This window comes from Leptopilina heterotoma, unplaced genomic scaffold (genome assembly GCF_015476425.1).
Source record: "Leptopilina heterotoma isolate Lh14 unplaced genomic scaffold, ASM1547642v1 Lhet_83, whole genome shotgun sequence".
NCBI lineage: Eukaryota > Metazoa > Arthropoda > Insecta > Hymenoptera > Figitidae > Leptopilina > Leptopilina heterotoma.
The window spans coordinates 792,731-807,577 of record NW_025111188.1 but is presented as its reverse complement, the minus strand read 5'-3'; the positions used below and the strand labels follow the sequence as shown (position 1 = coordinate 807,577).

The window sequence follows — 14,847 nt, the reverse complement described above, 5'->3', positions numbered from 1 at the left end:
TTTTGACATCACTGCATTGAAGAGGGTGAGTAACAACATTGACATCTCTCAACCCTCGGAGTTAAAAAAATCGCCCTTCTTCTTCATCAGATCCTTTATCCACTATTTAATTATTAATCTTTTTATACATGCAAATTCTTTTCAAAAAATATTTTTTAGTTCTAATTTCTAAATTAAAAAAAAAAAAGATTGTGAATATCATAAAACATTAATAGATTCGCAACGTACTTTTTTCTTTTTTATAATTTTTTTTTATTTTTATAAATTTTCTTTTTTATCCGGAATGATAGAAGAAAACTTACGTTTCCCCATCCGGAATGGTAGAAGAATTTTGATAGAAGAAAACTTACGTTTTCTTCTATCAAAATTCTTCTACCATTCCGCATAATTGACTGTTTTAGAATAGAACATAAAATTTGAAAATTTACTGCTTTTGTGGTTTTATATATATTAAAATTGAGAAATACTTATTCGATTTTGTGAAGTATGTACAAGAGAGCTTTCATAAATTATAACCCTGACATTTATTTATTTTTTTAAATTCTTTTTTGTCAAAAAATAATGTCCATTTTCACCCCCGAAATACGCGGAGCATAATCGAGTCCAGACCAGGTCTTTGCATATATACGTCAATGCAATAAATCTCGAAAAGTTTTTAATGCCTTGCAGCCTGCAAGTTTCCCTTCTGGTTCTTTAGCCCTCCCCCCCTCTTATGACCCCACTACAAGCACATCAATGCCACCCCTCCACTGTCTTATTTGCATACGAGCATAATAGCGCGAACGACCTACCCTTTACTATTAATTTTATAAAATTATTCAGTCCTACTATTCGAAAGGGCAATGCGGTATGCCAGTCTCTCTCTCTCTTATTTAAATAACGGATTTTCGAAATCTCGTTTTATGCCACATTGTAGGGGCCGCACACGTGCAATTGTCTGTTTTTTTTTCTTTTCTTACAATCAAGCACTCGTACACCACTTTTATATATATTCATTTTTAAAATTGACTGTGGAGATGAATTGATTTGATAGCAAAAATTATTCTTTTATTTCCGACTTTCTTTCAAATTAGAATTGAAAAAGCCCGATTTCCTGATGTTACTTTTTATTATTTCTTTTGAAATTGGCAAATGGGGAAAAATAAAGAGAAGAGAAAAAAAAGAATAAAGGAAAAAGAGAAAAAGAAGAAAAGAAAAACAAAAAATCAGGGTTGCCACACTATCATTTCAAATTCCCTGAATTTTCCAGATTTTCCAGGTTAAAAAACGGAATTTTTCCGCAGGTTTTTAAAACTACATTTATATTTAACAAGAAATTAGAAAATTCTACGACAATTCAATTATTTAAATATAAAAATAAGTAATTTATTGAATAATTGAATGTTTCTTAAAATTCAATTCCCATAAAGAATCGTTATCAACAAAATTTTCAAATAATTGAATTCTATTAACGAATTTTAATAAAATTTTTAAGAATAATTACATTTTTCGATAATTCTCTAAAATTTTAAATTAAATTCATTTTTGTGAAATGAAAATCAGTTTTTATTAGAAAATTCTACTATAAAATTCAATTATTTAAATACAAAAATAAATAATTTATTGAATAATTGAATGTTTCTTATACATAATTTTATCAACAAATTTTTAATCTTTATTCAAAAATATTCTACAGGAATTCAATTATTTAAATACAGAAATAAATAATTTATTGAATAATTGAATGTTTCTTGAAATTAAATTCCCATAAAGAATGTTATAAACAAATTTTTAAATAATTAAATTCTTTCGAGGAATTTTAAATAAAATTTTTAAGAATAATTACATTTTTCGAGAAATTCGATTAAAATAATTGAATTTTGGAAACGAATTTTATTTTTTCTAATAAGATAATATTGAAATTTTGACGATAATTTTTTAAAAACTTCTTAACATAATTAAATTTTTACGAAGAATTTTATTATTTTTGAAAATAATTGAATTTCTACAAAGAATTTTATTATTTTTGAAAATAATTGAATTTTTATAACGAATATTGTTATTTTTGAAAATAATTGAAATTTGCAGAAGAGTATTATTATTTTTAAAGATAATTGAATTTTGACGAGAATTTTTTCAAACTTTTGACCATAATTAAATTTTTGGAAAGAATTTTATTACTTTTGAAAATAATTGAATTCTTGAAAAAAGAATTTTGTTAAATTTTTTTAAATAATTGAATTCTTGTGACGAATTTTATAAAAATCTTTTGAAATAATTGATTTCTATTCAAAAATTTTATGAAATTTTGTATTTTAAATAATTGAAATCCTGTGAAAATTTTATTATTTATGAAAATATTTGAATTACTTGGAAGAAACTTAATAAAATTTTTGTAAATAATCGAATTCTTGTAAAATTTTGAAAAGAATTTTATTAAAATTTTTTAAAATAATTGAATTTTGAAGAAGAATTATATTATTTATAATAATAATTGAAATTTTGACGAGGATTTTTATTAAAATTTTTGAAAATAATTGATATTCGGAGAAGAATTTTATTATTTTTGAAAATACTTGAATTTCGGAGAAGAATTGTTTTTTTTACAAAAATAATTTAAATTTTGAAGAGATTGATTTAATTAATTGATTTATGAAAATAATTGAATTATTTAGAAGAAATTTGTTAAAATTTTTGTAAATAATTGAATTTCTGTGAAATTTTGCCAAGAATTTAAAAAAAATTTTTTAAAATAATTGAATTACGAAGAAGAATTTTATTATTTATAAAGATAATTGAAATTTTGACGATAATTTCTTCAAACTTTTGACCATAATTAAATTTTTACGAAGAATTTTATTACTTTTAAAAATAATTGAATTCTTCAGACGAATTTTTTAATAATATTTCTTTTTAAATACGTAATTGAATTCTTTTGTGAAATTTTATTGAAATAGTAGATATTGAAAATAATTGAATTTTTATAAATTATAGAAATTAATGAAATTTCTACGAAGAATTTTATTTAAAATTATTTTGAAAATAAATTGAATTGTTAAAAACATTTTCATTAAAATTTTTGAATATAATTTAATTCTTTCAAGAAATTTAATTAAAAATTTATCGACAATAATACTTAAATTCTAATAAATAAATTATAGAAAGGCTTTCTAAAATAATTGAATTTCTTTGATGAATTTTAATAAAATTTTTACGAATAATTACATTTTTCGAGAAATTCCATTAAAATTGTATTAAAAATAATTGAAATTCTGCGATGAGTTATATATTATTTATGAAAATAATTGTAAATCTATAAAGTTGTTTATTTTTATTTTTATGAAAAAAGAAAAAGAAGAAAAGAAAAACGGTAAAATGGAGGAATATTAGAAAAATATTTACGGTATTTTTATTTTCTCAATTAAAACGTGAATTCGTCGAAGATGAGTTATAAAATATGACAATGGAAAGATGATGTTAACGAGACATTTCGAAAAAGAAAAAAAAATATATGGAGTGAATGTCCCTTGTTAAAAGTCAAATGTAAGAAATACATTTGTTTACGCAAAGCATTCTTAAGCGAGCAAATTATGAGTGAACTTTAGTCGATGGAAGTTATTTCAAGTGAATAATTGGCTCAAACGATCAATTACTTGTTTCGTCGTAATGCCAACAATCGACTTCTTAGATAAATTTTATTATTGTCTTTTACTTTTAAATTTTTAATTGATAATAATCGTCGACAGTTTCCTTTATTTTCTGTCATATTTTTAAATTCCCTCAACATTTCGTCATAAAATTTTTCATGAAATTTAAAAAAAAGGAACTAAATTCTAAATCTAAATTCTAATTCTAAATCTAGAATTAAAAAATTCGAAAGAAAAATTAAAACTAGAGCTAAAGGAGAAATAATAAATTGTCATTTCTCGTTGTAAATGAAATAGAGAAAATGTAGAGTGCATAAAGTAAAATTAATACCATAATGAATTATAATAGTGTTTTAAAATTTGCGTTTATGTAAATGTTGGATATATATATATATATGTTAACCAGTTTTTGAGGTTAGACAAATAAAAGTGGAGTAACTGTGTCCGGATGTGGATTCTAGATGAAAAACTCACTTAACGCAGCATATCTGCGAGAAAATATATTATATAGGAGTAAACATGAAATTCCGGAAAGGGAGCAGGTGGTATCACCACCATCTTTTTATAATTGAGCATACATTTATCTTTTATGTCACGACGATTTTATTATTAACCTACATTCTATTGAATTATTTCCGTAGAAATTAAAAAATAAAACTAGGAGAAAATGAACAAAATAGAAAATAAACTGTTGAGACTAAAAGAAAATAAACTATAAAGGCAACAAAATAAAAGACAACAAAATAAAAAATTAAGGAAAATAAAAAATCAAGAAAAAAAACTAAAAAACCAAGAGAAAGAAACTAAAAAATCAAGAAAAAAAACTAAAAAATAAAGAGAAAGAAACTAAAAAATCAAGAAAAAAAACTAAAAAATAAAGAAAGAGAAACTAAAAAATACTAAAAGAAAAACAGACTAAAAAATAAACTGAAAGATAAACAAACTTAAAAATAAACTTAAAGAAAAGCAAACTAAAAATAAACTTGAAAAACAACTAAAAGAATAAACTAAAGCAGACCTTGCACTCGCCTACTAAAACCTACTATTTACTATTTACTATTTTTATTAAAAATCCCTTAAAATACTGAAGTGATAAATTTTCTTCCTCTTTCTACATTGGAAATGAAAAAGAATTAATTTTTCCAAAAAGAAGTTACCGTGGTGAAAAGTTAGCACTTCGGGGAGAATCAGAGAAGAAGATATACAGAGTATTGTGTATTCCCCTTTGGGTCTGATTCTCTCTTTCTCAATTATGAAAACTGAAGATGGTGAGGCGATAAGGCGGGGTTCGAATTGAGTTGGCTGAATTTGAGCGTCGAAAGCCGGACATGTCGCTTCTTATGGAAATAAAAACGCGAACAGACGTTAAGAAGGAATGCGCAGTTTTAATGCAGCGCGTTATGCAGGTTCCACACTTAAACCAAACGGACACCCGACACAACGCGCGTGCCCCCTCTGCCTCATCTACCAAATGCTTTCCCCTCCTTACGTAGGAGAAGTTAGCATTGGAGAGGGGGCACGTTTCACGTGCCGGGCATCTAGTGTGGAACCTGCATTACCGACTCGATTCAAGCAACGGGTTCTTCGAAAGGAAGAAGGTAAAAGGAGCGGATCGACGGACAAAATTTATCTCAACCGACTGGTTGCAGCTGAAAAGAAGAAGAGGGACTTTTGGTAAAAGGCAAAAGGGGTAGGCGAGGAAGGGCGCACAAGAGCCAGATAGAGGCAGACAGATGATGAAAAATGAGTTAGTGGAATTGCATAAATTTAACGAAAATTCGAGTCGACGCGCGATTACAACGCGTGGAAAAGAAAAGAAAAGAAAGAGAAAGAGAGAGAGAGAGAGAAAAGAATATTGAGTTCGGCGGACCTTGTGGTTCGTCGAGTTCCAAAGAAGAGAACAAGAGTGCCATAAGAAGGAGGAGGATGGGGGACACAAGCATAACCGGGGAGAAAAGAGGAGAGGAACTTGAATAAAACCAACTCAAGGAATTCCACGAACTTGAGAAAAATCCGGTCTCCCAAGCCCTTTCCATAAGGAGAAGATAAAGTTCTCGATTCAAAAACCCTCATCCCTAATCTCTGTGCTGTGGTACCGAAGAAAAGAAAAAAAAAAGACAAAACCCGAATCAGAGAAGATATTATTTGATAAATAAGCTCGCGAGAAAGTAACTCGTAAATCGTACAATTTTTATCGTGTCGGCAAAACCCTCTATCCTTATTGCTGAGAAAATAAAGAGGCGATTGCTGCTTTTCGGAAGAGACATTTGGGTTTAGTGAACGATAAAAACGATCAATGTGAATCGTCCAACATTCAGGAAAGACTTTGTTAAGTCCCCGACTTTCGTTTCGAAGAACAGAAACAATGGGGAATTTCAAATATTTCTGAATTTTTCATAAAAAGTCAATTTTCTTCTTCACAAAATTCACAAATTACAAAATACAAACTGAAGAAAGATTACAAACTGAAGAAACTCTTTTATTCCCCAGATTTCTAATTTTACGAAGTGGCCTAAAAATCTGACGAAAAGTAACGAACTTACGTAATGTAACGTCCCCCCAAGGGAGGGCCTTTAAAAAAAAACGAATCATCGGTGGTTTTTGGCAATTGAGAAATTTTTAAGTTTTTACTTTTTAGGTAAAAAAAAAAAACTTGTGGATAAAACAAACTTGAGAATTCAGAAACTTTGTATATAAAGAAAGGATAGATTCTTAAAATTTGAAAACATCTCAGTAAAAAAAACAACAGGGACAAGAAAGAAAACGAGTCGAGAGAGAATTTCAAACCCAAAAAAAGGGGATCAGCAAGAAAAGGAAGAATAAATTTGATTAAAGCCTTCAGACTGGACATATTGTGGGTGCCTCTCGCGCGAAACCCTTCGGTTCTCATTTCTGCGAAAAGAAGAAACGAAGGACGTCGACACAAAAGGGTATAATATATAAAATATCCTTTCTCTCTCTCTCTCCTTCCAATCTCAACCAAATCTCGAAAATTCTTATAACTTATATTTTTTTTAACGAATAAATCTTCAGAAACGAATAAAACTTTTAAATATCAAGTAGAATGTAAAAATTATGACACAAAACGATTTAAAATTTTTAAAAACAGTTTTAATTCAAGCAAGAGAAGAAAGATACTCTTGGCAGTACTTGAAGTAATTTTTTTTGGTGATAGTGAATTTTTGCGTTTGGTAAAGAAAGAAACCGCAGAAAAAGGATCAAGGTAAAGGGGAGGTGGAAGTCGCAAAGAAAGAAAGAAAGAAAAAAAAAACAACGAGTGGGACTCCGCGCGGAATGATGAATCGTTTCTATTAAAATACTTTTTCGACGGGGAATACGAAATGGGCGTCCACAGGGGAGAGAGAAAGAAAGAATCGTGCGAGTGGATTTATTTACATATTTTCAATCTGGATTAAGAGGTTTTAGTCGAGGACAAGAGTCCTGATCTTCTATGTATATAGCACACTGAATGAAGTACCAATTAATATTTCGAAAATCGTAATCTAAAATTAATATTTTCTCAGTAATCGTATATTTATCGAAAGAATCCTGAAAATTATGATAGTGCCACCAACTTCTGATCACTACCAAAATACATATTTTGTATCTAATTAACAGGGTTGTCACGCAACCTGGAAACCTGGAAAACTTATTGGAAATGTCAGGGAATTTTATAAACCTTGAAAAAACCTGGAAAAGTCAGGGAATTTTTATTGGAATCCTGGAAAATTATTGTTTTCTAAAGTTATTGTGCTTATTCTTGAAATATAATTTTTCTTTAATTCAATTTTAAAAGAATTGCCTTCACAATTTTTCTTCGCAACAATTCAATTATTTTTATAAATAATCAAATGTTTTTTACAGAGATTCAATTATTTTCATTAATAATAAAAAAACTTTATAGATTTACAATTATTTTCATAAAAAATATAACTCATCGCAGAATTTCAATTATTTTTAATACAATTTTAATGTAATTTCTCGAAAAATGTAATTATTCGTAAAAATTTTTATTAAAATTCATCAAAGAAATTCAATTATTTTAAAAAGCCTTCCTATAATTTATTTATTAGAATTTAAGTATTATTGTTAATACATTTTTAATTAAATTTCTTGAAAGAATTCAATTATTTTCAAAAATTTTAATGAAATTCTTTTTAAGAAATTCAATTTTTTTTTCAAAAATTCTCCTCCATTCAATGATTTTCAATAGCTACTATTTTAATAAAATTTTCCAATAGAAATTAATTATTTTAAAAATTTTTTGATAAAATTCTAAGCAAACCTTTTATTATTTTTATAAATAACAAATATTTCACAGCAATTCAATTATTTACACATTTTTCATAAATTTCTTTGCATTAATTCCATTATTTCCAAAAATATTAAATTTATTTTCACAGAGATTCAATTATTTTTATAAATATTAAAGAACTTTTTCAAAAATTATTAAAAAATAATAAATTTATGATAGACGTTTAGTTAAAAACACGAAAAAAAAATCAATTTTGTAAAAGTTACAAATTATTGCAAAAATTCAATTATTTTCAAGAGTAATAATATTCTTCGCAAAAATTAAATATTGTTCAAAAGTAATAAAATTCCTGCGAAGAATTTTACTAAAAATAAAAAATAATTGAATACTTTCGTGCAATTTTATTAAAATTGTATTGAAAATAATTGAATTTTTGCAAAGAATTATATTATTTATAAAAATAATTAATTTTTTTAAATATTTTTATAGATAATAAAATTTTTTTTCAAGGATTCAATTATTTTCATAAATAATAAAACTCATCGTATAATTTAAATAAAATTTAAATCGAACTGTAAAATTGAAAACTGTAATTATTATTAAAACTTTTATTGAAATTTTTCGTAAGAATTCAAATATTTAAAAGTTTGTTGATAAAATTCTTTAGGAGAATTCAATTATGAGAAACATTGAATTATTCAATTATTAAATTATTTATTTTTGTATTTCAAACAACTTTTTAAGAAATTATTAAAAATAATGCATTTATAGAAGAATTTTAGTTAAAAACACGAAAATAAATTTAATTTTAGAAAATTGACAAATTATTGCAGAAATTCAATTATTTTCAAAAGTAATAAAATTCTTCGCAGAAATTCAATTATGTTCAAAAATTTTATAAAATTCTCGTCAAAATTCAAATATCTTTAAAAATAATCAAATTCTTTTGCGAATTTCAATTATTTTCAAATATTTTAATAAAATTCTTTGCAAAATTCAATTATTTTCATAAATAACAATATTCGTTACAAAAATTCAATTATTTTCAAAAATAATAAAATTCTTTGTAGAAACTCAATTATTTTCAAAAATAATAAAATTCTTCTTACGAATTCAATTATGTTCATAATATAAATTTTTAAAAATTATCGTCAAAATTTCAATGCTCTTATTAGAAAAAATAAAATTCGTCTCCAAAATTCAATTATTTTAATTGAATTTCTCGAAAAATGTAATTATTCTTAAAAATTTTATTTAAAATTCGTTGATAGAATTCAATTATTTGAAAATATTGTTGATAACGATTCTTTATGGGAATTGAATTTTAAGAAACATTCAATTATTCAATAAATTACTTATTTTTCTATTTAAATAATTGAATTGTTGTAGAATTTTCTAATTATAATTGATTCAAATATGAATTTTAGTTAAAATTGTAGATAATTGAATTTTGATCTTTGAATGTTTGAATTTTTCATACTTTTAACTGAAAGTTGTGTAGATTTAATTTTTTTTGAAAAAGTTCAATTGAATATTTTTTAAATTATTTGAAGTAGGGTAAGTGCGGGTATAGTCGGACAGTACTAGTAGTCGGACACTTTCATGTTTTTTGGCAAATAAATAATAATGCATTGTGATATTTACTTAAAAAAATATACTGGACGAATGTGTAAAGTTTATATTTTATGAAATTAGTGTTATTTTACAAAATAATTAAACAATAAATATTTTATTTAATATTTTAAAAATCGTGGTGTCCGACTATAGATACAACCATTTTCGAGTAGCGCAATGAGTAGCACAAAGTTTTGCTGATAATTAATCATAAATTTTAAAACTTATACGATTTAAATATTATATTAATAACTTCTAATATGCTTTAATTCCATTTTCCAGCCGATAGCAATTAAAAAATTATCTGTTTTACTTTATAAATCCAAAATATCTGACAGATGTCCGACTATAGAAACAAGGAAAAAAAGTGTCCGACTACTAAAGCATTAGTAATTTTTCATTAAAATGTTTATATTTTATTAAATACTCAAGTATTTGTAACAAATTTACATGATTTTTAATCCTGAAGAACTCATTTAATTGATAATGTGCTTATAAACACAGTAGATATTTGCTATTTCAAGAAAAAAAGCATAATATAAGATCGTATCCTTAAGTGTCCGACTACTAGTGCATTTACCCTATTTATTTTCTAATATTTGATTGAAGAATTTACGAATAATCGATGAAATTTCGTAAAATTGAATTGTAAACAAAAGGATGTGAAAATGTTAAAAGAAATTTTTTAAAAATTATTATTAATAATTAATAATAATTAATTAAGAGAAGAATTTTAGTTAAAAATTTTGGAAAACAAGAATTGAATCAAAATGATAAAAGTAATTTTGAATAAGTTACAGTATATTCTTATAATATAAAATAATTTTATCAGTCGGTCATTTTTAATTATAAGAAAACATGAAGATATCGATAACAATTTTTTATAAGATGTTTAATTTCAAAAAGGTTTGAATTAAAAATTTTGTTAAATATAAATGTAGTTTTAAAAACCTGGAAAAATTCCGTTTTTTAATCTGGAAAACCTGGAAAAGTCAGGAAATTTGAAATGATCAAAAGCATGGCAACCCTGTAATTAATATTTTCTTCTTTTACATTAATTTATAATTTATAACAATTTTTATAATTCCCACAAATTATTTTGAGAATGTCGAATAAAAAAAGTTGTTTCACACGGTAAATCGAATCAATTTTCGGTCTCTACCTATTCAGGTAATTTTTTGTTACCAATGTTCACTAAAAGTCTCGTTAAAAATAAACGTTTGGCAAAATTAAATGTTTTTGCGGAATTACAGGGATTTTAGTTTTTGCTAAAAAATGATTATAGTTATGTTTAGAATGCACTTGGTACTGTCAATGGAAGAGGAAAAAAAAAGTGTAAGCGCATACAAGTGAAGCGTTCAAATTCCAATGGTAAATCGAGTACTTTCAATAAGAGTTGAAAAGGATAAGCGAGTTATACATATGTAGAAAAAAAAGGAAACATATATACATGTTAAAATATATAGTTGAAGGAAGGAAAAGTAATAACGGTAAAAAGATGCGCAGATATACTCTAGGAAGTTGAAATTGGCAAAAGGTTTCACTTTGGAGGTATACAATTTCTCATTTCATCGTCTCAATTAGCACTGGCTCGTAAAACTTGTATATAGAAGTAAAAGACACAAGAGTGTTTCTTCCTCTCTGGATCTTTATGATTGCTTCATTGGCGGTGCATTTCTTCACCTTTGTGCGAAGTCGGCGTGATTTTTTAAATATCCAATGTTTCTCCACTTTTCCACATACGCTATACATAACGTGTGCGGTATGTGTGGTATATATAAGGGGGGCCCGCGATTAACGCACGCATCGACCTCGAGAAATAATTAGAGTTTACTCGCAGATATATATGTATGTATATTCGTTAAGAAACGGAAAGATTGCTCTTGGAACGATTTTGGTTTTAAAAAATAAGTCGAGAAGTTCTTTTTTTCTTTTTCGTTTAAACACGTTTGTGTTTTGCCTCTAGAAATTGTATTAGGAAAATTTCAGGGCTCGAACCAGGTTCTTCTTGCGAAGAATTTTATAAAAATCTATTTAAATATTTGTATTCCTGTGAAAATGTTTTTATACAAAAAAATAATTGAACATTTGAATCTGCAAATGAACCGAAGTATCGAAAGTAATTAAATATATTATAATTCCTAATTCAGTGTCAAGAATAGAAAATATACTTTTTATTTACTAGAAATGTTAGCGTCGTGTTTCTAGTCTTGAATTCATATGTGTTAATTGAAAGGTGAATGTGTGTGAGACATGGGACAATATCGATATATATAGTTGTGCAGAGGCTCGCGCGACGTTCAACCGGCTGTAATGTTAATGAGATCCAATTAATCACACGGGGAAGTGAATCCTAATGGGAAAACGTGAAATACCTCGACTATGTAAACGTTTTGTCTTTCTTGTGACACTGATGATGACGATCAAGGTAAAATGTACTTCCGCTCGAAACTATAACTTAATTCTTTTCTATTTGTTTACACGTCTCAATCTTATTAACATTTTGCAATTATAAATTTTTCACACCTCGCATTATTATCTTTTTCCATTGTTTTCTATTTTCTAATCTGCAAATATAATTTCTCTATTTGAATTCTTTTTTTATTTTTTCTCTTCACCATTCTCAAAACGAATTTTATCGATTCCAGTTTTACGGCGTGCGCGAAACACGTTTACTATCACGCGAGATGAATCGTAAATAACACTCCCGAGTCCGAGTTCTGAATAATAGGAATTGCTCTATATGCAAAGACGATTCAATAATGTTTCAAAAATTATTTTTCTTATTCTTTCGAGAATCCCCTCCTCCCACAAAAAAAAGAAAGAAATTGTTTCTGACTATAAATTTTTTGAACTGTATAAATTATCAATGTGAGTTTAAAAAAACACTTACAGAGAGAGGATTAGGATTATTTTTAGAATACACAGCAGAGTAGCATCTTGAACACTCACCTGAAACAATGAAAAAAAAGATTATTAATTATACAATTCATAACGGATAATTATAAACTAATAATTAATGTACGTAAGTCGAAAAAGATTTTTAGACTTTCTAATTAGATTTTTCTCTCTCCTTCAATCAATTCGTATTTTAAGAAATCTCACGAACATTTAACCCAGATTTCAATACAATTATATTCTTTCAAAATTTTAATGCTCTTCGGTATCAAAAAAAAGAGAGAAAAGAAAAAAAAATGTTCACGTGTTTTAGAAACGTGAACGGTTTTTTTTAAAGGAGTCATCAATATTTGAATTATATATATATATAAACTAATATATAAACTAATTATTGAAAGTCATATTTAAAGATTTGAAAAATTTAGTTTTAAATTACTTGAAATTCTATGGAAGTGTGTAAACATTATTAGACGATTTTTTAGATGGAAGATCCTCTATTTTTATAGAGGGTTATCATTTTTTATTGGGGGTAACTAAATAGTTTGCCCTAGAAATATTATTTTCCTATAGTGGGAAACTTTTTAGAGAGGAATTTTTTTTGAGACAAAGTTTTATAGAGGGAAATTATTTTAAAAATCGAATAAAGTTATGTGAAAATTATTTTTTTTGTGATGGTGCATCCGATCACGTTTGCAATGCGATTCGTTGAGGTATGTAGATAATTATGGTGTTGGCATGTCCCCCATGTTCTCTCTCTCTCTCTCTTCTATATATTCAACTTCCCCTTCTAAACTGAATTACACACAGATAGACGCGGTACACATTAAGAGAGGAGCGTATAGTTCAATTTCAAGCAGGTAATACCAAAGTGTTTGATAATTTATTTGAGAGACGTGCGTCGCACGTGTCCCACCTTCGCAATAGCTTTTGCCTCCCGTTTGAAGTGGCGTATTCTGGATTTCGCGCCTTTTTCGTTGTTCCATTGTCTTTTCTACGGATTGCCTTTTTAGGCCTGACAGGCATTGGGAGCCACACGATGTTTATTAACCGGCACCCGTTCTTCGTAATTGGCAGGCATTTCAATGCAAACTATTTTTTATGGAAAAACTTCTCTTTTGCTGCGCGCGTTCTCCTCAAAGAGTGACATTTTAGAATTTAAATCTCTTTCCGTCGAGTGCCGTTATTCCTCAGTTTCGTAATATTCCTCAGGCTCAATTTTATGTTCTTGTGGACTTAATTATTTGTTGGTGGTTTGTTCGTTTGTTGGTAGTTTGCTGTTTTGTTTGTTTGTTGGCACATTGTTGGTTTGTTCTTTGTTGGTAATTTGCTCTTTTGTTGGTTTGTTTGTTGGTACTTTGACGGTTTGTTCGTTTGTTAGTATACTTTGCTGGTTTGTTTGTTTGTTGGTACTTTGTTGGTTTGTTAGTACTATGAATGCTGCTTTGTTTGTTTATTGGTACCTTGTTGTTTTTTTGTTTATTGGTACTTTGCTGTTTTGTTTGTTCGTTGTTACTCCGCACTTGGTTGTTATGATCATCAATGATTTTTACTTTAGGTTTACCTTTCCCAAAATGATGAAAAGTATCAAATTGAAGCAAAGATGATGGTGTCTGATTGGAGTACCATCGAGAAAACAGTCGTACGGATTCGAAAACCCATAGAGAGACCTTTAGAGAATATTTAGTGGAAGGATTTTTTTTTTGCAGAAGAGATTAATCTGATTTCCTTCGAGTTTCTCCGATGATCGTCGAGATGATCGTCCGAGCTCGGGTCGAACAGTGCCATTACCGTCGGCCATTTGAATTTTCAAGTCTGGTAATAAAGGCTAATACGAGACAAATGAATCAGGATGGAGGGGCAATGGGTATATAGAATTGAGAGAAAGAGCGCGGGCGTTTGTGGAATAAGAAAAGAAGAAAGAGACAAGAGAACCAGCAGTGATTAATGGAGTCTCCACTTGGAGCGAGAGCTCGTCCGGATAAGATCTCCAATGGAATTCCCTTGGCTTTTATATTGGATTTCTTTTAAATTCGTTACTTTATCCAGCACTATGTTAATAGCGGACCCGATATGAGAGCTCGCGGTTAAGAGGAGTTCATTTATCATTCGCGCTTCTAGCACGCTCAGCATTCGCGCAGACTCCGCGTCATGCATTAGCCGCACTTTTTTCAGTATATATTCTCTCTTTTATGTGTGCTCTTCTTCTTGTCCCAAACAACTTGTGTTTCGCGCTCGATACTCTTTTTTTTGCTCCCGTTTATACACGCACACACACCATCTAACGTAGGAGAGAAACCGACTAATGACCGGTAAGAGCTCTGATATGTCGCGTGAAAACCGATACGACGAATCCCAGACCCCGAAGAGGACTATAATCCTCTTCGACTGAAATTAAGCTGCTTTCCTTTCTCGAGATACTTTTCTCGTTTCGTATACACCTTTGAAAGGGAGTCA

General features: G+C 27.8%; 1 protein-coding gene across 6 annotated transcripts in view; it reads right to left on the bottom strand.

The window, feature by feature from the left end:
• LOC122511466 overlaps positions 1-14,847 on the bottom strand; it is a 174,397-nt gene that overhangs the window by 129,946 nt on the left and 29,604 nt on the right. The gene's annotated exons all lie outside the window — the stretch shown is intronic.